The sequence below is a fragment of the Orcinus orca genome, chromosome 21 (assembly GCF_937001465.1).
Source record: "Orcinus orca chromosome 21, mOrcOrc1.1, whole genome shotgun sequence".
In the NCBI taxonomy this organism is placed as follows: domain Eukaryota; kingdom Metazoa; phylum Chordata; class Mammalia; order Artiodactyla; family Delphinidae; genus Orcinus; species Orcinus orca.
This window is the reverse complement of record NC_064579.1, coordinates 9,552,096-9,578,690: the sequence shown is the minus strand read 5'-3', so window position 1 is coordinate 9,578,690 and position 26,595 is coordinate 9,552,096. Positions and strand designations below refer to the sequence as shown.

The 26,595-nt window shown below is 42.4% G+C and overlaps 1 protein-coding gene and 1 pseudogene across 10 annotated transcripts in view; one reads left to right on the top strand and one right to left on the bottom strand.

Moving 5' to 3' along the window:
* FUT10 (fucosyltransferase 10) overlaps positions 1 to 26,595 on the bottom strand; it is a 242,347-nt gene that overhangs the window by 189,300 nt on the left and 26,452 nt on the right. The gene's annotated exons all lie outside the window — the stretch shown is intronic.
* Positions 22,245 to 26,159, top strand: LOC105748770 (nuclear receptor coactivator 6-like; annotated as a pseudogene).

Sequence of the window (26,595 nt, the reverse complement as noted above, 5' to 3'; positions counted from 1 at the left end):
AGAGCGGACTACTGTTTGGTATTTACCCAGACCTACTCACCATTTCAGAAAATCGCATCACTGTCTGAGGTAACTGAGTGCCAGATCAACACCTCTCTGTCTGTCTACAAGGTAGAGTCTCCGTAAACAACACCCACATTCACAACCAATGATTCTACACAGAGGCACAGCACTTAGCACTTAGCTACATCATCATGAGTTCATATGGCCAAGCACACACATACTGAAATGCCTATTACATATAAACTACTTTTCTTTATATTACAGAGAAAGCACGATATTTTTTAAATTACATATTGTTATAAGAAGCAGGCATTTAGGCTGATGGGATTGGAGACCACCAGCCAAGGGAGAAAGCCTAGAGTAAGAAACAGAGAGGAACGTGGATGAGTCTTGATGGCCAACATTCAATAGCCAGCTACAAAAGGGTCTTGCGAGGGCAGAGGGCAGACAAAGAAGAAGAAAAACCAGAAATGCTGGGTTGGAAAAGCATAGGAAAGAGGATGTTTCAGGAAGGAAGACCTAGATGCCGATGTCAAATATTGCTGAGAAGTCAAGTACGTTGAGGACTAGAAAATGCCTCCAATTCAGTTAGGAATCTGGAGGATCTGACAACAGGGATGTCACTGATAATTTAGCAAGAGCTGTTTCAGTGGAAAGGTGGGGCTGCAGCAGAGAACTGAGAAGCAAGTAAGAGGTAGAGTGAGAAGATGGAGATGACTAGGATATGCTTCTTGGAGAATTTAGGTTGTACAGGGAGAACGATAAAAGGTGATAAAAGGTGAGTAGGTGATTGTGTTTTTGTTTAAGGGAATGATTTGCCTACATGTATTTGCTAACATGACCTTTGTTTCCCTAGTGGAAAATGATGACGTGGGCTCCCTCTACTCAGGGGAGCTTAGGTTGGCTGGAGTGGGCAAGAGAGGAAGGGGAAGAAGGTGGGACCGCGGGCTGCACCTGGAGCTGGGGCCTGAGTTCAGATTGGCCCCCCTCTCACAATATGCAACATTTTAAAGAGCCCATAAAATTCACCTATTGGAGTTTATGAAATTAAGTTCAACTCTGTAAGTTTTGAATTAATCCTTCACATTCAAGCTTCCTATAAGCAGGAGAACAGGTAAGGAAAGAGCAGGTAAGAAAGGAGGTCATTAATAACGAAATTCACTGACTCATTGAACTAATCAATAATCTTAAGCATGTGGTTTAAGATTTCATGAAATTTAGGAACGCTGTGTCTCAATTTAAAAGTTTGGGGCTTCCCTGGTGGCGCAGTGGTTGAGAATCTGCCTGCTAATGCAGGGGACATGGGTTTGAGCCCTGGTCTGGGAGGATCCCACATGCCGCGGAGCAACTATGCCCGTGAGCCACAACTACTGAGCCTGCACGTGTGGAGCCTGTGCTCCGCAACAAGAGAGGCCGCGATAAGTGAGAGGCCCGCGCACCACGATGAAGAGTGGCCCCCGCTTGCCACAGCTAGAGAAAGCCCTCGCACAGAAACGAAGACCCAACACAGCAAAAATTAATTAATTAATTAAAGGTTGCGGTTTTTAAAATTTATTTATTTAATTTATTTATTTTTGGCTGCATTGGGTCTTTGTTGCTGCATGCGGGCTTTCTCCCCCTGCGGTGAGCGGGGGCAGTGCAACGGGCTTCTCACTGCAGTGGCTTCTCTTGTTGCAGAGCGCGGGGTCTAGGTGCACAGGCTCAGTAGTTGTGGCTCACGGGCTCAGTAGTTGTGGCTAACGGGCTCAGTAGTTGTGGCTCGCGGGCTCTAGAGCGCAGGCTCAGTAGTTGTGGCTCACGGGCATAGTTGCTCCGCGGCATGTGGGATCTTCCCGGACCAGGGCTCAAACCCGTGTCCCCTGCACTTGCAGGCGGATTCTTAACCACTACGCCACCAGGGAAGCCCAAAAGTTTTTTTTTAAACACTATCTATAAGCATTTCCCAACTTCAGATACAATGTGTCCCTGGAGATCGCATCTTTTTTTAAAATTTATTTTATTGAAGTGTAGTTGATTTACAAGGTTGTGTTAATTTCTGCTGCACAGCAAAGTGATTCAGATATATATATACATATATATATATTCTTTTTCATATTCTTTTCCATTATGGTTTATCACAGGATATTGAATATAGTTCCCTGTGCTATTCAGTAGGACCTTGTTGCTTATCCATTCTATATCATTTTCTATATAACACTTTGCATCTGCTAACCCCAAACTCCCAATCCATCCCTCTCTTGCCCCCTCCTTGGCAACCACAAGTCTGTTCTCTATGTCTGTGAGTCTGTTTCTTTTTCATAGATAAGTTCATTTGTGTCATATTTTAGATTCCACATATAAGTGATATCATATGGTATTTGTCTTTCTTGTTCTGATTTACTTCACTTAGTATGATAATCTCTAGGTCCATCCATGTTGCTGCAAATGGCATTATTTCATTCTTTCTTATGGCTGAGTAGTATTCCATTGTGTATATATATGACATTCTCTTTATCCATTCCTCTGTCGATGGACATTCAGGTTGTTTCCATGTCTTGGCTACTGTGAATAGTGCTGCTATGAACACTGGGGTGCATGTTGAAGGTCACTTCTTAAAGGGATTGCAGATATAAGGTGAACTCCAATCACACAGGAAGCACTGCCAACGTCTGTGGACAGTATTGAATTGAATGAGCATTGAATGTGAAGTAGTGAAAAACAGGGACTGTGTCTATTCCATTTTGGTGCTAAATTATTTTTAGAAAAGTTCAACCACTGGCTGCAAGGCTTACAGTGATCTTGTCTAAAGAGCTTTAGAGACCTTGGGAAAGAAAGCACAGCAAGGATGCAAAGAAGCTGTAGGAAAGGCAATTAATTGTACATGATCAGGCTGCAAAATTTGCTCACACACTGCAATTCAGACACGGAAGAGGAAATGGAGTGTTTCTCCTGTATAACTCATCCATTTTTGCTCCTAAATGCCCATCCACTGGGCATAAGGGAAAAGCAATGGATTCAGTCCAATCTAATGGAGAACCTTAAAACAATCCTCCTAGGTACTATCCATTCTCTCCAGGTAAAAAGGTCTGTCAGCCTTCTCAGATCCTACCTCCCTCTCTACCTCCTCTCCATGGCCATGTCTGCCAGGGGAAAAGAGTCCTGGAACCTGTGTGGTGTCCTCTGATTTCTCTGAGCTTGAAGTGGACATCCTGCTGCTTTGACAGCTGACGTCGGCACCTGGTGTAACTCGTGATCTGGTCTCCTGAGAAGCCCTGCCAGGGCTGGGGATGCCCTGCTGATGACACAGCCCCCCCTTACTGCTCTCTGCGGACACACCTCTCTGAGGATAAGCACATCATTTATGGTACAGTTAGGACACTTTTAAACAGAAGGCACTGACTGGAGAGGATGCTGGCACTGCAGTGGAAAACAGGACTGTCCCGGGCAAACTGAGCCGTCCAGTCACACTGCACCTGAGTCTCTGCTACACACTCTACCGGGCATTAGCCAGGTATCCACCCACAGCCTTTGCTGGTGGGCACTTCCCTATTAGGAGACATACAACACAAGAACACAGATGCCCCCTGCCTGGCCGGGCTGCTCTGACCAATGAACCATCACTGGACCCCACAAAAACCTGCCTGTCTTTGTGGTTTCTTCACCTGATCAAGATATTTCTAAAGGCTCCTCTTCACAATCTGAGCCTGAGGCAAGATTTGGGGTTGATAAGGACAAATGTAAACCTGCCTCCACCTTCCTCCTCTTCTCTGTCTTGGGTCTTTTCCCCCCAACACCTAGGACCAGAGAGGATGAGCTTTCTCCCTTCCTTATACCAAGGAGCAGCGAGGCGTGTGACCAAGCTGTCACAGCTGAAAGAATGATCTCAACAGGAGAAACCTATGAGCCGAGTACTCTAGTCTTAGTTCCTGTTATGCTAAAGTGGGAGCTAAAATAATTTAGAAAATCCCCTCAGGAGAACAGTCTGACTTTAGAAGGCTGTTATTATCTTACAGAAAATATCTTATCATGAAATTCAATGCTGAATATGAATTTCAAGCTTTCCTTCTGTAACAGTCCTATCTTCCCCCCAAACAGAGAGAGGATGTGGATCAGCAAGAAAGACAGTAACCTACTAGAAGGAAAGAAATCTTCTTTACCCAAAAAATCATCTCTATTAGTTTAGTTTTTAAATCTATTACAATCCTATTATCAGCACTCTTTATATTAGGTCACCTAAATATAAACATGATAACAATCTTAAATGTGTATACACTTATCAACAGACTGTCAAACTACATGAGGCAAAAACTGATAGAAATGCAAGGAGAAATAGACAAATCCACTATTAGAGGTGGAGACTTCAGCACCCCTCTATCGGAAATGGACAGATCCAGCAGGCAGAAAATCGGTAAAGACATAGTTGAATTCAACAGTCAACTGGATATAATGGAGGTCTATACACAACTTCATCCAACAACAACAAAATACACACTCTTCTCAAGCTCACATGGAATATTCATCAAGAAAGACTAAATTCTGGCCATAAAACATACCTTAACAAATTTAAAAGAATAGAAATTATACAATATCTGCTCTCAGACAATGATGGAATTAAACTAGAAATCAAACACAGAAAAATAACTGGAAAACGCCCAAATATGTGCAGATTAAACATCACACTTCTAAGTAACATGTGAGTCAAAGAAGAAACCTTAAAATTAAGAAAAAATTAAACTACATGAAAATGAAAACACAACTTACCAAAATTTGTGGGATACAGAGAAGGCAGTGCTTACAGGTAAATTTACAACATTAAATGTATATAATAGAAAAGAAGAAACATCTAAAATCAATAATGTTGTCTCCACCTTAGGAAAGTACAAAAAAGAAGAGCAGATTAGATCCAAAGCAGAAACAAAGAAATAATAAAAATTAGAGCAGAAATCAATGAACTTGAAACCAGAAAATCAAATGAGAAAAATCAATAAAATCAAAAGCTAGATCTTTGAAAAGATCAATAACACCAATAAACTCTAGCCAGGCTAAAAAAAATGAGCGGACACAAATTAGTAATATCAGAAATGAAAAGGGGGACATCACCGCAGATCCCATGGACATCAAAAGGATAATAAAGGAATACTATGAACATAAACATTATGGTAACTCTCAGGTTATATTAATAATTCTATGTCATTATTTATTGAGTGTCTACCATGCCCCAGGCAACACAATGTGCATTTTACATGAATTATCTTAAAACTTCACAAAAATCTTAAAGAAACTGGATTTATCCTCATATTACAAACAAGAAAAGAAGCTTAAAGAGTTTCAGTAACAGTGCTAACGTCACAGATCTAACAAGTAGTAGAGATGAATCCAGACCAGCTCTTACTGACTCTCAAGACACCAGGTCTTTGCATTCCACCACAGAGTTCCTCAGCAATTGGGGGTATATACTTTGGTTATGGTATAGCTCACCCTACCCTCTCGCTGCCAAAAAAAAAAAAGCCACCATTATCTCTGAAAAGTATGGAAATATCAATACATAAAATTGACCTGCCTTTGGTCATGAAGAGAGAAGTTCTTCTTGTCAGCCTGAGTATTTAATAGTACTCTGGCTAGTGTAAAACAACTTTCAGCTTCTTTCTCCCAAGGAATAATGTGATATAAAAAGGAGCATGACAGCAAAGGAAACCGTAAACAAGACGAAAAGACAACCCTCAGAATGGGAGAAAATATTTGCAAACGAAGCAACTGACAAAGGATTAATCTCCAAAACATACAAGCAGCTCAGGCAGCTCAATATCAAAAAAAACAAACAACCCAACCCAAAAATGGGCAGAAGACCTAAATAGACATTTCTCCAAAGAAGATAAACAGATTGCCAACAAACACATGAAAGGATGCTCAACATCACTAATCATTAGAGAAATGTAAATCAAAACTACAATGAGGTATCACCTCATACCAGTTAGAATGAGCATCATCAGAAAATCCACAAACAACAAATGCTGGAGAGGGTACAGAGAAAAGGGAACTCTCTTGCACTGTTGATGGGAATGTAAATTGATACAGCCACTCTGGAGACAGTATGGAGGTTCCTTAAAAAACTAAAAATAGAGTTACCATACGACCCAGCAATCCCACTACTGGGCATATATCCTGAGAAAACCATAATTCAAAAAGAGTCATGTACTACAATGTTCATTGCAGCTCTGTTTACAATAGCCAGGACATGGAAGCAACCTAAGTGTCCATCAACAGATGAATGGATAAAGAAGATGTGGCACATATATACAATGGAATATTACTCAGCCATAAAAAGAAATGAAACTGAGTTATTTGTGGTGAGGTGGATGGACTCAGAGTCTGTCATACAGAGTGAAGTAAGTCAGAAAGAGAAAAACAAATACCGTATGCTGACACATATATATGGAATCTAAAAAAAAAAAAAAGGTTCTAATGAACCTAGCGGCAGGACAGGAATAAAGACGCAGACGTAGAAAATGGACCTGAGGACACAGGGAGGGGGAAAGGTAAGCTGGGACGAAATGAGACAGTAGCATTGACATATATACACTACCAAATGTAAAACAGATAGCTAGGGGGCTTCCCTGGTGGCGCAGTGGTTGAGAGTCCGCCTGCCAATGCAGGGGACGCGGGTTCGTGCCCCGGTCCAGGAAGATCCCACATGCTGCGGAGCGGCTGGGCCCGTGAGCCATGGCCGCTGAGCCTGCGCGTCCGGTCCGCAACAGGAGAGGCCACAACAGTGAGAGGCACGTGTACCGCAAAAAAAAAAAAAAAAAAAAGATAGCTAGTGGGAAGCAACTGCATTGCACGGGGAGATCAGCTCGGTGCTTTGTGACCACCTAGAAGGGTGGGATAGGGAGGGTGGGAGGGAGATGCAAGAGGGAGGGGATATGGGGACATATGTATATGTATAGCTGATTCACTTTGTTATACAGCAGAAACGAACACAACCTTGTAAAGCAATTATACTCCAATAAAGATGTCCAAAAACATAATAAATAAATAAATAAATATCATGTTAAAAAAAAAAGGAGCATGACGGGGTGTTACAAAGAGAAACTTTCTATAGTTAATGACAGAAATGCATGAAGCAACTGGGGAGGAAGAGGAGACAAGGGCAAAAATCCTGGTCAGTAAATAAGGCAGATGAGGTATGAGTGCAGGGGAAAAGGAGGAGAAACACTTGATCTTAACTAAAACAAAAAGAAATAATCTAGGGACTTCCCTGGTGGTCCAGCGGTTAAGACTCTGCACTTCCACTGCAGGGGGCACGGGTTCCAACACTAGTTGGGTAACTGAAATCCTGCATGCCGCGAGGCCAAAAAAAAAAAAAAGAAAGAATCCAGTTCATATTTAAGCCTAGCAAACATTTCCCATGTGCTGAAACTCACCACCAACACCATTACCAACCACCGTCTCATATGCCGAAACTGGGACTGAGAAAATCAACTACTTGTATGAGCACAATGGTGCCCTGGTACCAAATGTCAATTGAGACAGAGCATTGGCTAAGGGAATCAAAGTTATAGGATAAGCAAAAACCAAGCAGTCACTTGGTTACCACGAAAAGCAAAAATGCTCATTTCTTCTTTATGCTTTCAACTCCTCTCCAGATACTGGCAACCCAACCAGGGAGTGTTTGGAAAACTGAATTTAGAGGCTGAAAGTAGGCAACTTGAGAAACTGGAGTGAGTACTCACCTTCCCTTCAAATTACGAGACAACTTAACTAGGAAGGTTGCAAGCTGCTTGATGTCAGATATAAAAATAAAAACTAGAGTTTAAACAAAAAACTAGAGTTTAGTTGCCTGGAGAATAAAGAAAAAAAAAGGGCCGCGCTAGCCGATCATGTAGCAAAGACTCGCATCTCTGAAATTAGGAGCTTTACAGTCATTGATCAATGGGGAATTTAAAGGGATTGTTTTGCAGGAATCTATGAACGTGTGCACTGCAACAGACACCTGAGTCAAATGACCTTAAACCCCTGGCCCCCTTCCCCAGCCAGCCTCACTCAATAATTTTACAGTTTTACAGCAACACACAGAATCCTCTCCACCCTCCCCAAAGGATGTGCATTCTGGGTCTGTGCACCACTGGGTTGAGACAATCAAGAAAAACTTGTATCTCATCCCTCCTGGATCCATGCTTTTGCTCACCATCAGCTCAATAATAAGAATTGATTCTAAGCAGAGGCCCCTGGTTCTGATGTTTTCAGGCATCATCGGATGCTGCACTGGTCCAATAACTAAGTGCTCCCAAAAGACTAAATTGTGCCCAGGTGGCTAAAAGAATACCCTAATTGCATAATTCCTTTGAAAGAATCATCAAAATCCACATTTTCAATTACAAAGTTTTCCAGTCTCAACATAAAACATTCTTGGAAACTTTGCCACAAGGCAGATGTCTTTAAAGGGGATTTTATTTTCCCAAAGGCATGAAGTTATAATTGGATATTCTGTTACCAAACACTAAGCATCAAATAAATCACAGGTATACAGAAGTGACAACAGGATATGAAAGCAAAGATTCATCTACAAATTCCCATGATGGAACTTAGAGATTTTATATTAAGTCATAAAATATTAGTGGTGGAAGCCACCTAAGAGATCATCTAAAAGCTGGTCCCAATACCCCCGCCAGACTGGCCTCAACGTGACTTCCTGGGGAGCTTGGTAAAGAGCACAGATTCCCAGACCTCATCTCCAGAGATGTTGATTTGATATGAAGCGGAAAACAAAATGCTGTATTTTCCTCTTAATTTTTCCAGGCGATTCAAGACTCTTGGAAGGGGGGGCATGACCCCTATATATGACACTGCATGTTTTTCTCCTAACTTACTAATTAAATGCTAATGGCTTCATCAGTAAATGAATGAGCCTGATGAATTTGTATCTACATTTCTAGACCTTAAATTTTTTGGTGGTGAATTATATGACTACCCTTGCACACACAGATTTTAATCACTGCTCCTCACCAATATAGTCACCAATGATTTGGATGTCAAGTTTAGATGTCTGTACTCAGGAAAGTAAAATATGCAGGTGTCAATAACCTTAAGGACTAAATATTTCCGTATCTATGAAAGCAAAATATTTAGTGATCAATAATTTACTGACTTATTATTTTCACCTGTCAGGAAGGAAATGAATAGCATTTTTTATCCATCACAGTTGTGGTAAGTTGGTAACACAAGGTGGAACTAAGTATCTGAGAGGCCAAGGAGTTAAATGAATATGCATAGTGAATTTTTCTCCTTGGACACCTGCATAAATGAAAACAGATACCACTAAGACAGCAGGACATCAATTCTATCTTGAAATCACATCTCAAATCTACCCGTTTCTTTCTCCACTGCATCCCACCCTAGTCCAGAGCAACATCACTTCCACTTATTTAATAGGAACTGTGTCTTGCTTCCACTTTCACATTCCAATCCATTCTCCGAGGAGAAGCCACAGGGACCTTTTTACAGCATAAATGAGAACAGAGCAAAACAGAAGTCAGAGCATAGCACCCCTGCTTAAAACCTTCTGCTATTTCTCCATTGCCCTTAGAACACATCCAACTCTCTCACCCTGTCTTGGGGAGCCCTTTATCACCTGGCCCCTGTCTCCCATTCGAATCTCATCTCATTCTATCCTCCTTCACACCCAGTCTGTACCCACCACAGTGACCTTCTTTCTGACCCTCCATCACATCAAACTCCTTTCCACTCTCATTTGCATCTGCAGTTCCCTATACCTGAAATTAATTCCCTCCATCTTCACAGGACTGTCTTCTCCCACCTTTCAAGACTCAGCCTCAAATGTTACATCCTCAGAGAGGCCTCCCTGATCACTCCATCTCAAGCCAAAATGCTTATCCCTGCCTGGTAGCATCCTATTTACCTATTTCATAAGCTCCATGAGGGCAGAGCCCGTTGTAGACAGGCTTATAGAACCAGGTAATAGAACCACTATAACCCCAGCACCTAACACAGGGCCACACATATAATAAATGTTTCTTCCATGTCAGTTGTACTAATGAGTGAAGAACAGATCTCCAACATCAGGAAGGGATACATCCTGAGACATTCTCAAACTCTCCCAAATCATGAACACTGGTAGCACGTGATTTCCTCAAAAAAACGGAGTTATGTGGTCTATTTCATACAGATCCAAACCTTAAGTTAGCCCAATATTCTACTCTTTAACCTATTTAAATAGCTAACTTCTGCCTGATAACCACTGTTTCTTAAAATACTTCTCTTGGTTCTCATTTCCATTATCAGCATTAGTAGTTTACTTTCTTCAAAGAGGTTATTTTTTCACTAATAAAGAAAGTATTTAATATTTCAGGAGATTTCCAGCATACACAACATTATAACACAAAGCCAGTTGAGAGACAGATGCTGGCTGTTCTTTTTTTTCTTCTTCTCTTTTTTTAAAAATTTTTATTTTATATTGGAGTATAGTTGATTTACAATGTTGTGTTAGTTTCAGGTGTACAGCAAAGTGATTCAGTTTTACATATACATATGTCCATTCTTTTTCAGACACTTTTCCCATATAGGTTACTACAGAGTACTGAGTAGAGTTCCCTGCGCTGTACAGTAGGTCCTTGCCGATTATCTATTTTATATATAGTAGTGGCACGTGAGTCTCCAAGTATCCCCCCTCCAAGGTCAGGAGACTCGAATCTGTGCCCTAGAACTTATTGAGGTGGTGTGGGTCAAACTGTGAATGTAAACTCTGCAAAAAAGAAATTTTCTGCTGTACTTACTCTTTAGTTGAAGTTGTTTTAGGTTTGTTTTGTTTTTTAATTTTTAAGAGCAAGAAAACGTATTCATTAAAGCTTGCTGGTTTTTTTTTTTTTAAGAGACAGGAAGCAAGCTCTCTTGCCCCTCTTTTTTTTTCATTAATTAATTTTTTATTTATTTATTTTTGGCTGCGTTGGGTCTTCGTTGTTGCACGCAGGCTTTCTCTAGTTGTGGCGAGCAGGGGCTACTCTTCGTTGCGGTGCGCAGGCTTCTCATTGCAATGGCTTCTCTTGTTGCAGAGCATGGGCTCTAGGCATGCAGGCTTCAGTACTTGTGGCTCGTGGGCTCTAGAGCGCACGCTCAGTGGTTTTGCCGCACGGGCTTCATTGTTCCGTGGCATGTGGGAACTTCCCTGACCAGGGCTCAAACCCGTGTCCCCTGCATTGGCAGGCGGATTCTTAACCACTGCGCCACCAGGGAAGCCCAAGCTGGCTGGTTTTATTTTGAGCGCCTGGGAGAGAGGGGCACCTATAAGAGATGTGCGCCTATGTTGTCTGCTCTGAAGAACAAGCTGCCAGCTGGTCTCAGAGGATCTCTGAGAATCTGCCTAGAACTGGATGGGTGCCAGCATATCCATTGGCCCAAATGGCTGAAACTGCAGTAATGAAATCTGTCCGCTGGCTCCAGCAGGATAGCGCCTGACTCTTGGCCCTTGTCACTACCGTGCTTCCTTTCAGATTTTTTTTTTTTTTTTTTCGGTACGCGGGCCTCTCGCTGTTGTGGCCTCTCCCACTGCGGAGCACAGGCTCTGGACGCGCAGGCTCAGCGGCCATGGCTCACGGGCCCAGCCGCTCCGCGGCATGTGGGATCCTCCCGGACCGGGGCGTGAACTCGTGTCCCCTGCATCGGCAGGCGGACTCTCAACCACTGCACCACCAGGGAAGCGCATTCCTTTCAGATTTTTAAGCCCAACCTGAAAAGCGCTTTCCGATTTTCAGTCACTTCTGCTCTTCCTTTGATCTTTACACTACCACAGGTGCTGGAAGACCAGAGAGGGTCAAAAAGGCTGAGTCAGAAACAAGGGGAAGAGAACTCCCAGTCCTGACCAGAAAACCCTTAAAACTAAACATTATGAGACTCACTACAGCCTATGTCCTTATATCAAAGTAAATCTAGCAAAACTCAGCTGATTTATTTTTTTAGCTGGAAAGATTGAAAATCAGATAATATTAATAGGCAATTTTTTTCATGGAAGGAAATGAGTACCTTAGCTGTAAAATATTAATGTATTTGCATAATGAACACTCTTCCTAAAATGTATCGATAAGCAAAAAAGCCTAGGAATTGGATAATTTATTAATAACTGTTCTTACTGTCTTTGCGCTTAACTATCTCCTAAGACAAAATGTCTCTGTTAATTCACTTTTTATTTATATCAAATTAATACCTGCATATAGCTTTAAATGCAAAACAGTTTTATCAAGACGATAACACAAGACAGTAGGGTGCTGCCCTACTCCACTCCTTATTTCTACATGCCAGAGGTCACCACCCCGATTTTTTCAGGCATTCCTTCTGTATTTGCACTTCAAAAATATCTAAATAACAGGGTTAACGTGGTATTTCTTGATTTTTCGGTTTTAGGTAATACCTATTGTCTTGTTGCTATGGAAGGTGTAGATTTCATTCTCCCTTCCCCCCACATACCTGTATTCCCTCCTCATCCATTTTTGATTCAGGGTATACCCAGTACTTTAATTACTACAAGTATAAATATTGTTTACAGCTGCACCAAACCAGTGCATTACTGTTGTTTTCTTTCTTGAAAATTTGTTTTGTTTTGTTTTGATTTGATTTGGTTTCAAATCTCTGGCCAACACTTCCCACACCTTTCAAAAGCCCTGTGAAATGCTTCTCAAGCCAATGTCCCGCGTGGGCAAACTGACATATATCTGACAGATTATGAGTCTTCAACACTAGAGATTCTGAGTAAGTTTGGAGTGCGGCCCAGAGACTTGGGGGTTGGTTTGTTTGTTCATCTATGATCTTGGAATGAGCTTGGTCTGGGAACCACTCACCCACAGCAAAACAAGTAAGATCAAAAACTCTCAAGTTTTAGAAATTTAAGTGGCAGAGAATTTTGGTTCAGCTCTCCACCATTCTCGCATCACTTGCAGAAACTTTCTAGAGGTGGAAATGAATGTGAAAGAATGACCCACACCTTCTATTGCATGAATGATTAACAAAACTATCACAACTCCTATCAAAAGGGCCAAAGTTGGGCTTCCCTGGTGGCGCAGTGAACTCCCTTCCTCCTTTTCCAAGTAATAGAGGGTTCATTCGTACTTTCTTGGCTCTCTTTTTGTCAGACAAATCATGAATAAACCTTGGTTCGGAGTTAGAGACAACAATAAAAAAATTTAATAATTAAAAAAGATAAAAATAATAGTCAAGAGGTTTTTTTTTAGGGCATAATCTCAAAGAGGCAAAGAGAGATAATTAAATAGCAATCATGATGGAAAGCAGCGTGAAGAGAGTCACTGACTTAGACTCCAGAAGGATTAATCTAAAGCCCGCAGGGGAAGGCCAATGAGCCACCTAATTTACCCATAAGCCCACAGAATGTTCAAGAATTTGACAGCATTAGGTGCAGCTTGTAAACAAAGAGAGTTGCTCACCACCCAGTTCTAGAAGGATTAAGTCATAACCCACTGCAGTTGCTGACAGACAGAACATTCTGAGAGGAAATTAAGATGATAACAGGACGCTCTGTGCTTTGGACAAGCAGGTCCTTGGATAGTTAGATGCGTATCTTACGAAGAATTTCAATGCACCAGATTCCTCCGTCTTTCCATACATCGACAAGCACTAAAATCATTAACCTGAGATATCCGTTCCTTGTGACTAGCAGTAATCTTCCACCAAGACGTGTGCTGGACCACGCATACCCCCAGCCAAAAATCACGTATAACTGGCTCCTCCCTGACCTCTTTGGAGCAGTTTCCTCAGAGCTAGCTAAGAGGCTGTCTCCTGCGTTATAGTCCCCAGTAAGACCCTGAATACAACTTAAACTCACAGCTCTTATGTGTGTGTTTTTCTTTAAGTCAACAATCCAAAAGTAGAGGTGAATATGGGACTAAGCATAGAGGACTGTTTAAAAGTCAGCTTAAGGGACAGTTAAAAGCCCATATCCCTTTATTCTGTGCAACTGAGCAACTGTCCCTTCCCCACCCTGAAAGAGTCCTGGAGGTTTCTACTCTCAGGAGTTCAAAAGAAAGGGTCTTCGGGCAGGGGGTACACGGTCTAGTTGAGGCCAGGGGCATCACACTGAAAAAAGAATTAAGTGATAGTTTACAGACTGAGCTGAGCAGTAAGAAGCTCCCAGAAGATGACCACCCCTGTTATACCCTCCAGGTAGAGAACTGAAAGGATCCTCTCTGGGAAATGGGACCAGCCCAAGAGAAAACGCCTAAAAATACTGACACGAAGGGTAATCATACTACATAGCTGAGCTGTGAATTGCAATTATGTGAGTTATAATAACGTAAACGCTGAATAACAATCTAACTGAAATCCCCATGTTCCCTTAAGGGAAGTCAATGGATAATGCCTCAAATTACAAATTACAAAATTGCAAAATTAGGAAGTAAAAATATAAGCATGTTATTAAGAAAACAGAGAGCTGAAAGAGCAGAAAGTGATTGCTTCTAGGGACTGGAAAAGGAGGGCAGATTCTGCTGTTTCTTTGAAATAAGCCTTGTACCAGAGTGTTTAATTCAACTAGGTACACAAATAAATTTGATAAAATGCAATTTAAATAAACCAGAGTTTTAATCATAGGGTCTAATGCACTCATTCAAGAAGAATGCCAGGCACAACCTGGGTAAATTATATAACATCTTAAGACCCAGTGAAGATGATAATACCAATGTTCTCATTTCCTCCCCGACTCCATGTGAGGATCAAGGCCGGCTTCACTTACTGAGTCATCCATTCGACAACGTTGCCTGAAGCCTGGCTACGTGTCAGGCACTGTTCCAAGCAGTGTCGTAACAGCAGTGAACCCAATGAAGTCGCCGTTCTCCTGACTTAGATTCCAACATGGGGCACAACAGGTAACCGGTCCCAAAATAGTAAGAGAACTTCTGGTGGGGGTGGGTATTAAGTGCTATGAAAAGAAATAAAGCCTGGCAAGGGTCCACGCCATCAGAGAGTCATGTGGGAGGAGAGCCCTATTTTGGAAAGAAGGTGAGGAAACAGGTCTCTCTGAGAAAACATCACTCCTGCAGAGACTCAATCGGTGGGGAGGAATAACCCAGGGCAGCGCATTCCAGGAGGAGGAAGAACAAACGAAAGGTTCTGAGGCTAGAACAGGCTTTCCCTGTTTGAGGGACAGCAAGCAGCCCTGAGGAGAGAGAAGTGAGCCAGGGAGACAGACCAAGGGTAAGAGACAGACCAGGAGTGGGGCAGAGCCTGCAGAGTCGGAGGCCACGCTGAGGACCTGGAATTTTAACGCGATGGGCAGTCACTGCGGAGTCTGAGCAGAGCTCTGAGAATGGCTTTACCTTCTGTAAAGTATTATGCGATAATTATTTGCTTAAACAGAAATAAAGTCTATTTTTTTGCAATTTTTAAATTGAGATATAGTTGGTTTACAATATTATATTATTTTCAGGTATACAACATAGTGATTCACAAATTTGTAGATTATATTCCATTTGTAGTTATTATAAAATATTGGCTATATTCTCTGTGCCGTACAATATAGCCTTGTAGCTTATTTTATACATAGCAGTTTGTACCTCTTATTTAAAGTAAGGGGTTTGATTACAGCAAAGATGTATATATGTAGATAGATAGATAAATACACATTTACATCTCTATACATTTATTGTATATCATATATGATCTATCACTTCGTTATGACCTTCTTTTTCACGTTCAACTTTGTTGCTGTCCACACAGTTCAAGTAAGTCCATTTTCTTGCCATCTCCCAAGTAAGTCTTAACCTGGCAAAAGCAATTACCTACTATCTGCATTCAATGCACAGGGCCCAGGAAAGTCAACCTCCAGAAAAAAAGTACTAGTAAGAATCAACTCATAATGGGTGAGACTGGCAGAAATTACCCCGAGAACAGTTCACAGATGTGTCACTCATGAAGTGTCAGGGACACTCAGTACAGTCAAGATGACCAGGGGCAGCCGTATAAGGAAGTCTATCAAGGTTGCTACCGTATCAACTGTGATACAATCTTACCAAACTGTACTTGTTTGTTTTCTGTGCTTCTCCAACACGTGGCAAGGGACCTGGCAAACTGTGACTCTGCAGAGACGTTGTATCACTGAATGTTGGGATGCAACTGACAGGACAGATATCAAGATTCAAAGTAATTGTGAGACAGAAGCCCCCACTTGCAGAATTCACAGAAGGAATGAAGGAGAGCTTGTCCTACGACTCTTGAATTCCTCAGCAAGGTCAAGAATACAGACAGGGGTGAGACAGAGTGAGGAGTCTTGGGTCCTCCTAATATAAAGAGCCCCAGGCAGACACAGAGAGCTCAGCAGAAAGAAGCTGGATGTGTTGCGGGTACCAGGAGCTGGAAAGCTGTCCCACGTGACTATCTGGAACAGAGAGGCGGCTCACTGGGAAAGGACACTGGAAAAGCCAGGGTTCCATCAGGGAAACTCCAAATGCCATGAAAATGCCCCAAAATAGAAAAAGTACACTTTAATCATCCACCAGACCCACTCAAGGCCATCAGATCGAACCATCTGCTGAGTTCACAGGACATAAAGCCACACGGGCCAACTAAGAAATGTCCAGCCTCCTTAATTCTCCTCCCTTTCCTCACAGCAACTCTGCTAGTCTCCAGAAAGCAGCAGATGAGGGAGGAAGAAGGAGGCAAGCAGAGTGTAGAGAGAGGAAAGACCTGTACTGCAGAAAAAGGACCGCAGGCCTGCAGTGGTGTGAGAGAGGTCCAAGCTGGGGATGCATAAATATGTAACCCTAGGCATGGCATGTGGCTGAACGCTCCATTTACTAAGCTTGAAAGTGTGTTTGCAACTTAAAGTGACCATAAAACTGTCCATTCCCTGAGAATGAGCACAAAAGCCAGGGCTCAGCCAAAGCTTCCAGTTAGAGGACGGTGAAAATTAACCCCGAGTGAGGTATTAAAGGGACAGTAAGAAACATAAATAAAGAATGTGTGTTTACAAAAATAAACTCAAAGTGGCTTAAAGACTTAAATATAAGACATGACACCATAAAACTCCTAGAAGTGAACATAGGCAAAACATTCTCTGACATAAATCGTAGCAATGTTTTCTTAGGTCAATCTCCCAAGGCAATAGAAATAAAAGCAAAAATAAACAAATGGGACCTAACCAAACTTATAAGCTTTTGCACAGCAAAGGAAACCATAAGCAAAACGAAAAGACAACCTATGGAATGGGAGAAAATATTTGCAAGTGATGTGACTGACAAGGGCTTAATTTCCAAAACATACAAACAGCTCATACAACTCAGTAACAAAAAAACAAACAACCCAATCAAAAAATGGGCAAAAGACCTAAATAGACATTTCTCCAAAGAAGACATAAAGATGGCCAACAGGCACATGAAAAGATGCTCAACTTCGCTAATTATTAGAGAAATGCAAATCAAAACTACAATGAGGTACCACCTCACACCGGTGAGAATGGCCATCATTAAAAAGTCTACAAATAATAAATGCTGGAGAGGGTGTGGAGAAAAGGGAACCCTCCTACACTGTGGGTGGGAATGTAAATTGGTGCAGCCACTGTGGAAAACAGTATGGAGGTTCCTTAAAAAACTAAAAATAGAGCTACCATATGATCCTGCAATCCCACTCCTGGGCATATATCCAGAGAAAACTCTAATTCAAAAAGATACCTGCACCCCAATGTTCACAGCAGCACTATTTACAATAGCCACGTCATGGAAAGAACCTGAATGTCCATCTACAGAGGAATGGATAAGGAAGAGGTGGTACATATATACAGTGGAATACTACTCAGCCATTAAATGCCATTTGCAGCAAAACACGGATGGACCTAGAGATTATCATACTATCAATAAGTGAAGTAAGGTCAGAAAAAGAAAAATATCATATGATATCACTTATATGTGGAATCTGAAATATGAACAAATGAACTTATTTACAAAACAGAAACAGACTCACAGACACAGAAACAAACTTATGATTACCAAAGGGGAAGGGGTTGGGGGAGGGATAAATTAGAAGTTTGAGATTAGCAGATACACACTACTACATACAAAATACATAAACAACAAGGTCCCACAGTCTAGCACAGGGAACTATTATATTCAATATCCTGTAATACACCATAATGGAAAAGAATATGAAAAAGAATAGATACAAATATTTTGAAATCCATGGATGGGGGGAGCAAGAAGCCTGCACCTGGAATGAAGGTCCGGGGGCCCCACCGACCACTCAGGATGCAGTCCTGGAGACATGGATTGTAGTCTTCCTTTGAGGAAGACCAGTCCCACATTCTTCCTGTGTGTAACCTCCAGACTTCAACAAGGTGTGCTAATATCCACTTTCCGGAGAAGTTAAACATTTCAGTAGCCTACTTTTCTCTTTCTGTCCATGTACCTGTATTTACTAAAAGTTCTATTTAGGAACTCACCCAAAACAAAAGCAGTTCCCGACCCTAACTACCCTCATTCTCATCAAAGGCACTCCAACCCCTCTCTCATGACAGACAGGTTTCAAGAGAATTGTTTTAAAATAAAGAGTTGTGTTTTGAAATCACTACAGTGGTGGTTTCTAAGACTAAATTCTCTAACTCTAAGGACTTTTGTTTTTAAAAAAATTATTCACTTGTGACTGCTTAATTTTTGTTTCAGAGAATTGCTGATGTAGCTGAAGCCTCATGTCTCAAATGACTCAAACCAGACACAGAATTCACTGTATTTCACCGTGAAAGTCTTTAACTATTACTTCCAGAAATGTGTTTATATTAAGTAAATGAATCATCTCTAGAAAGAAAAAAGAGAAAGGAAGCTATAAAGGAAGCAAACAAAGTCAAAAATATCCCTGGTTCTGGATAAACAACAAGGTACTACTCTATAGCACAGGGAACTATGTTCAATAGCCTGTAACAAACCATAACGGAAAAGAATATGAAAAGAATATATATATAACTGAGTCACTTTGCTGTACAGAAGAAAATAACACAATGTTGTAAATCCACTATACTTCAATAAAATCTAAAAAAAATAAATTCTGGTTCACAGAAGCCTCAAGGTCACATAATCCTTTGAGTTTCCATTCCTGTTAATTAGGTCAGCCTTTGACACCTGAATCATTTTCCTGCCTTTTCTTTTTCAATCCTGCTGTACCAGAGTACCATTTGCAGTTGTAAGTGACCTACTTAATTAGAATATGGAACCCTCAGACAGAAAAGTGTATTGTATTCACTCTATTTCGCTCAATAGACCTTATTAAAGAACTGAATTTCTAATTTGGTTTGCTACAAACCATACACTGTAAGCAATTCCAAAATCCAAATATCCAGGTTTTATTATAGTCAGGAGTGTACATTCAAATACAGTTGCGGAGGAGGAGCACAGGATCAGGTGTCGGTGCATCTTGGTTCTCTGTCCAGCTCTGCCGCTAACCCCTGTGTAATCGGGGGGCACATCCTTAACCTTCCTGAGCCTCAGACTCCTCGCCTCGACAAAGAGAAGGTTAGACTCCCAGGTCCTTTAGGGCTCTACGTATCTGTGACTATTTCCTGAGTGCCTAGCATGTACAAGGCACTATGCTCATTATAGGGGAGAGGGGAAGTACAAAGGTGAAGTGTTGCCCTGTCATCAAGAACTTTGCACTCTAATATGGAAGAGAAGATGATATAGGACAAAACCAAATGCCATAGTTACCTTATTTATCTTCTTCATTCCTCATCATTGGCATTGTGCCTGGCATATTGTATTAATAGATGCTCAATTAAATGACATAAAAGAGATATAAAATGCCTCTGGACATTTAGAGAAGAGAGGCTACATCCAATGGAAGGGAATCAGAAAGCATTCATAGGTGTTATATTTAAGTTGGTTTTTAAAAGGCCATTCAACTTTCACTTGCTCCCTAACACCATCCTCTAATTTGATGCAAAATCTTAAGCCAAAGTTCAAGATTCTCCATGCTCTGGTTCCAATGTATCCTTCGATCTTAGTCTCTCTCTTACATAAAATCATGCTGTAGCCAACCAATCTCCTTGCTGCAATCTCAGATATTACCCGTAATTTTCTACCTCCATGCCCCCATTCATGCTGTTCTTCATACTGAAATGTCCTCCAATCCCAACATAATCCAATTCCATTATCCTTCAAGGCTTACTTCAGATTTCCCCTATTTTATGAAGGAGATCTTATGAAGCCTTTCCTGACCCCTCCAATCATGTGTGCTCTCTCCCTTCTCTGAAATCCCACAAAACTTGTCGACATTTCTCTTATGGTATATACACCCTTCAGCACTGCATGACAGTTTGGTAATATCTGTGTCTCAAGATTATACTATTTGACATCAAAAACTGTATGATTCCTCCACATTGCCAAACAAACGGTAGCGTTCAGTAGATTATTTTGACAGGACAAATTAAAAAAACGCTCCAGGACATAGAAATTGAATGAACAATGGTGCTAAGTCAGGAACATCTGTGGCATATGCCTAAAATGCTGACTATTCCAATTTGATTTCTGAACGTAAGTTTAGCTGATATAATCACAGGAGTTAAGCTCAGAAGGCAGGCCTGAGTCTTTACACAGAGGCTTAAGTGTCAGGGCAATAAGAATGGCATATATTCAGTTCTCAGTGGAGTCACTGACAGTTTTGGGAGCTGGACAGTGACAAAATCCGAGATATGAAAAGCAAACCAGAAGCATCCTGGTTGACACATCAGTCTCCTGGGAGTTTGGTTGGCGGCAAGTCCATCCCTGAGAGAAGAATCGGGTCTTAAGTGTGCAGATAAAATTAAGTGCATGCTCTGCAAGTCTGTGAGTCCAAAAAACTCACTAAGTAAATACTGCTTTGTAGGCTTCCCGGCAACCAGATATTTGAGTGCGCAGCTCAGTAGAAGGAAAGAGACAAACACGAAAGCAATCATTACTGAATTTCCAAACTGCTGAAAAAGCGAAGGTTCTCCGCAGAAGGGAGAAGGGAACAAAAAAGCACACCACACACAAAGGACAGGAAATCAAAATAGCTCTGAATTCCTCAGCAATAACACTGGAAGCTAGAATACAGTGGGAAAATGTCTTAAAAATTCAGAAAGAAAAGAATTTCCAACTTAGAATTCTATGCTGAGCCAAACCCTCAGTGAAAGTAAAGGTAAAATAAGCACATGTTCGCACATACAAAGTTTCTGAAAACTTACATTCCGTGAACCTTTCTCAGGACACACTGAAATAAAGACACAAACCGGGACTTCCTTGGCGGTTCAGTCGTTAAGACTCTGCACTTCCACTGCAGGGGGTGTGGGTTCTATCCCTGGTCAGGGAACTAAGATCCCGCATAGCCAAAAAAAGAAAAAGAAGAAGACACAAACCAAGAAAGAGGAAGATAAGGCATAAGAGAAACAGAAAATCCAACACACAAGTGAAGTACAAGGAATCCCCAGACTGATGGGCAGCCAGGACAGCACCTGGGCACCAGGCAGAAAGGATGACAGTTCTAACTGGACATGTCAGGAATCTCTGGGAGACATTTCTTTAAGAATATCTGGGGGCTTCCCTGGTGGCGCAGTGGTTAATAATCTGTCTGCCAATGCAGGGGACATGGGTTTGAGCCCTGGTCTGTAAAGATCCCACATGCCACGGAGCAACAAAGCCCGTGCACCACAACTACTGAGCCTGCGCTCTAGAGCCTGCGAGCCACGACTATTGAGCCCGCAAGCCACAACTACTGAAGCCTGTGCACCTAGAGCCCGTGCTCTGCAACAAGAGAAGCCACCGCAATGAGAAGCCTGCGCACCACGACGAAGAGAGTAGCCCCCACTCGCCACAACTAGAGAAAGCCTACACACAGCAATGAAGACCCAACGCAGCCAAAAAATAATTAATTAAATAAATAAATTTTTAAAAGAAAAGAATATCTGGTGCCACTACAGGGAAAACAATTTGTACAGGAAAAGAAATCTTAGTATCTTAAATCATGGCTCACTGTGACTACATGATGATGTAAAAACTGGATGCTAATCTATCTAAAATGATGATGATATAACTCCTGGGGAAGAATATGGGGCTGAGAAATGAGTGGGAGGAGCAAGGGTGAGGGAGGAGAGTTAAATACTCATCTTCCGTAGTAAGAATCAACACATAATGCCTAAAAGTGAAAAACCAAGAAGTCACAATCAAAGTGTTACTTGAAAACACAGGAGCTCTATGTGCATGTATAACATGTTAAAAAGTTTTAAATGTTTAGCCCCGGCCCGGTCCGGCCCATCCCCCTCTCCGCTGGGTCCTTGAGGCCCAGCCTGGTCGGGCTGCTGGTGGCTGGGAGCCGATGGCCAGACTGGCCGGACAGACAGGCGCACGTGAGGACGGACGGAGGGATACACGGAGGGCCGCGGGGACGCTCGGCCCGGGCCGGTGCTAAGAGGCCCGCCCAGGAGGGCTGGGGCAGCACTCAGAATTTTTATTTGACTGCTACCTTAAAATACAGGCCCTAAAAATGCCAGCTTGTTTGGACTTAGAAGATGACCTGGATAAATGATAAAAATTAAGAAAGACATTTTGGTTTTTTTATTGTCCACTTGGCATATGCTTCTGGAATAATATTCACCATGGTTATGGATGGCCTTCCAAACTTAGAAGACATCTATACTCCCTTGTGTTCATCAACAGTGGAGGACTCAGAGATGGACTTTGACTCTGGACTAGAAGGTGATGACTCAAAAAGTGATAGTATTTTGGAGGATTCCACAATCTTTGTGGCCTTCAAAGGAAATACAGATGATAAAGACTTCAAATGGAAATTGGACACAATATTGAAGAAAGTACCCGATTTGTTACACATGGAATCCAGCAAGCTAAAGGTACAGAGGTAGAGGCCTGGAACAGTGTGCATGTGACATTCAACATCTCCCGGGAAGCAGCGGAGCGGCTACGGATCCTGGCTCACAGCAACAACCAGCAGCTTCGGGATCTGGGAATTCTCTCCGTTCAGACTGAAGGGGAAGGTGCTATCAACCTGGCTTTGGCTCAGAACCAAAGCCGAAATGTGAGAATGAATGGACCCATGGGAGCTGGAAATTCAGTTAGGATGGAGGCGGGCTCTCCCATGGCAGGTGGTCCAGGAATGCCTAAACGCCTCCCACCTGGCTTCGCAACAGGACAGGCCAATCCGAACTTTATGCAAGGTCAGGTGCCTTCGACCACAGCAACTACCCCTGGAAATTCAGGAGCCCCTCAGCTTCAAGCAAATCAAAATGTCCAGCATGCAGGTGGTCAAGGAGCTGGTCCTCCTCAAAACCAGATGCAGGTGTCCCATGGGCCACCAAATATGATGCAGCCCAGCCTCAGGGCAATTCATGGCAACACGAACAGCCAACAGACTGGTAGTTCTGGGGTTCCTCAGGTGAACCTGGGCAACACGCAAGGCCAGCCCCAGCAGGGCCCACCATCTCAGGTGATGAACATGCACCAGCAGATCTTGCCCTCCCAGGGCCAGAAGGCCCAGCAACAAGGTACCTTGAACCCTCAGAACCCTATGATCCTTTCAAGGGCCCAGCTTATTATGCAGCAGGGTCAGATGACAGTGGATCCTCAGAGCCAAAATCCTGGGCTCTCGTCCTAGAGGATGACCCCACCCAAGCAGATGCTTCCCCAGCAGGGCCCATAAATGAGGGTACCACATAACCAGATGATGGGGCCTCAGGGGCAAGTTTTGCTTCAACAGGACCCAATGATAGAGCAGATTATGACCAATCAGATGCAGGGGAATAAGCAACAGTTTTAACACTCAGAACCAATCTAATGTCATGTAGGGACCAGCACTGATAACGAGGAGACCAACTCCAAACATGCAAGGAAACATGGTGCAGTTTACGGGACAGATGTCAGGACAGATGCTGCCCCAGCAAGGGCCCATGAACTACAGTCCATCTCAGGCTCAGGGGCAGGTCTTGAGGCCACCAGGATCCAGCCCACATATGGCCCAGCAGCATGGCAATCCTGCTACTACAGCAAATAATGATGTCAGCTTGTCTCAGATGATGCCTGACGTCAGCATGCAACAAAGCAACATGGTGTCCCCCCTCTGCCGACGTGCAGGCCATGCTGGGAAACAGTGCCTCGGGAAACCACTTCTCAGGCCATGGCATGCCTTTCAGTGCACCTTTCAGTGGAGCACCCAATGGAAATCAGATGTCCTGTGGTCAGAATGAGGCTTCCCGGTCAGTAAGGAGGTCACGCTAACAAGCCCATTGTTGGTCAACTTATTGCAGAGCGATATCTCTGCAGGCCATTTGGGGGTAAAGAATAAGCAAAATAATACCAATGCAAATAAACTGAAGAAGAAGAAACCCCCTCGGAAGAAGAAAAATAGTCAGCAGGATCTAGACACCCCAGGTACTCGCCCACCTGGTCTGGAGGAGGCTGATGAGCGCCATTGCCTAGAGAACAAGGAATTAACCTGGACAACTCAGGCCCTAAACTGCCCGAATTTTCAAAGCGACCACCAGCCCCTTCACAGAGTTTAGTCCCGAAGGAAACTCCAGCCACAGCACTGCAGGGGTCTCTTCCCAGACCAGAACTCGAGGCAAATGCTGCCACAGTCTCTAGACAAAGCAGTGAGCCTAAAGAGATAACTGAAAGGTCCAAAACTCCAAGCCGAAGAAACTCCCGAACTGAAGAGCCAGCTGTGGCTTCTGAAAGTGTGGAAAATGGACATCATAAGCCATCCTCTTGGCCTGCTCCAGCCTTCAGCCCGACTGAAGACATAACCAGTGCAGTGCAATCCGAGTGAAGAAAATCCAAGTAAACAAGCTGGACAATGACTTGATATTTGTAAATGTGTGTGAAGCTTACAAAAAGCAATTTTGAGCTGTGGCTTTTTAAAATCCATTTTAATAATGTGGTCCTTTTCCTGGTCCCTGCAACCTGTTTCATAAAGTGCAATGGGGAAAGCAGAGTTGTTGAACCCTTTTGGTGTTGCAAGATGAAGTTCAAGGTTTCTATACTGCTGCCATGTATTGAGAGGAGCTAATGAGATTATGTTATTAGTTTTCACATTTCCTAAGCAGCCTAGAGTACAGGGTGAGCATTTTTAGATCTTCTAATAATGTATGGTGCTGTGGAAGTACTGTGTCTGAATAGCAGTAGTGGGGCAAAAGGAATCTTCTCATTTGGAAATGTTGTAAATAATTTTATTATATAGTGTTTTGGATGTATTTGTTGTAGAAATGGACCAGTGAGTAAAGAGAATCTTAGGGTTTGTACAATGTGGGAAAAAAAAAAGTTTTAAACGTTTAAAAGATAGTGACTGTGATACAACCACTCTGGACATTGGTCTGGAAATTCATAAATGTAAATTCATAACAAATAATTCCACTGCTAGGTATGAATCCTCATGAAAGCTCACACATGTACATGGATTGTTTATTGTAGCATTTTTTGTCATAAGAAAGTTTTTTTAAAACAACCTAAATGTCCAACAATAGGAAAATGGTTAAATGAAGTGTGATATATAAATACAATGGAATTCTATACAACAGTAAAATGGGTGAACTGGAGCTATAAGGATCCAACATTAACAAACCTCAAAAACCATGTAAGAGAAAAAGTAAGTTACAGAGAGAGAAAGTTAACATATCATACTATTTACATAATTTTTAAAACATACAAAAAATATTATATGTTGTTTAAACACACACACAGACACACACACACACCAACTTCAGGATCATGATTCCCTCCAGGTAGGAGGAAGGAAACAGGATGGGGTCAGTGAGGGGCTCATAGAGGCTTTCAATTTTACTTGTAGTATTTTATTTCTTAAGCTATGTAGTAAGTACGTAAGTACCCATTACATTATCTATATATTTTTGTGTCTAACTGAAGTATGTCTAGGGGCTCCTGGTAAAATTTGGGAAATTAAACTCATACATTTAATGTTGCTTCATCTCAAAACACCCCTAGAGGATTATAGTCCCTTATCCAAACTCTCAGAGATTTATGTGTTTCAGAATTCAGAATTCTTTGGATTTTAGAAAAAGGTATCAGGATGCAATCCCATATGTTACATTACACCTTCAGTGGGACCTGAAATCAAGTGATGCTCAAAATAAGCATCTGACACTATTCAGATGGTTGTTTGCCCCTCAGAAAAAATCAGCCATCAGCCTGGCCCTGTACAAACAGCCCTCACTCCTCAGACCTACACTGATTCCCCTCTAAGAGCAGAGGAGGAAAGCAAGTGCATGGGGACACCTGCAGGCCTTTGGAGGCTCTGGACTCCACCACATCTGGATGCGTAAGTGCCTGGAATTCCCTGCCTCCTCACCTCTACCAGGCATGAGTGCCCATGCTCTGCAGCCCTGACCAACTGTGCGGCACATACACCACCTGATTCCTGCTGAGCCCATTTTCTGCTTTACTTAAGTTGTTGCTGGGCAGATCACTGAGGATGACTCAGCCCTACAGCCCAGTCTCAGTCCTGCCACTCCAAAGCCAGCACTACACACACACACACACACACACACACACACACACACACATTCATACCACACTCTAAAGCAGATGTCCTTTCACTGACTTCCTAACTTTAGTGATTAACCTTGCCTATCTTTGGTCG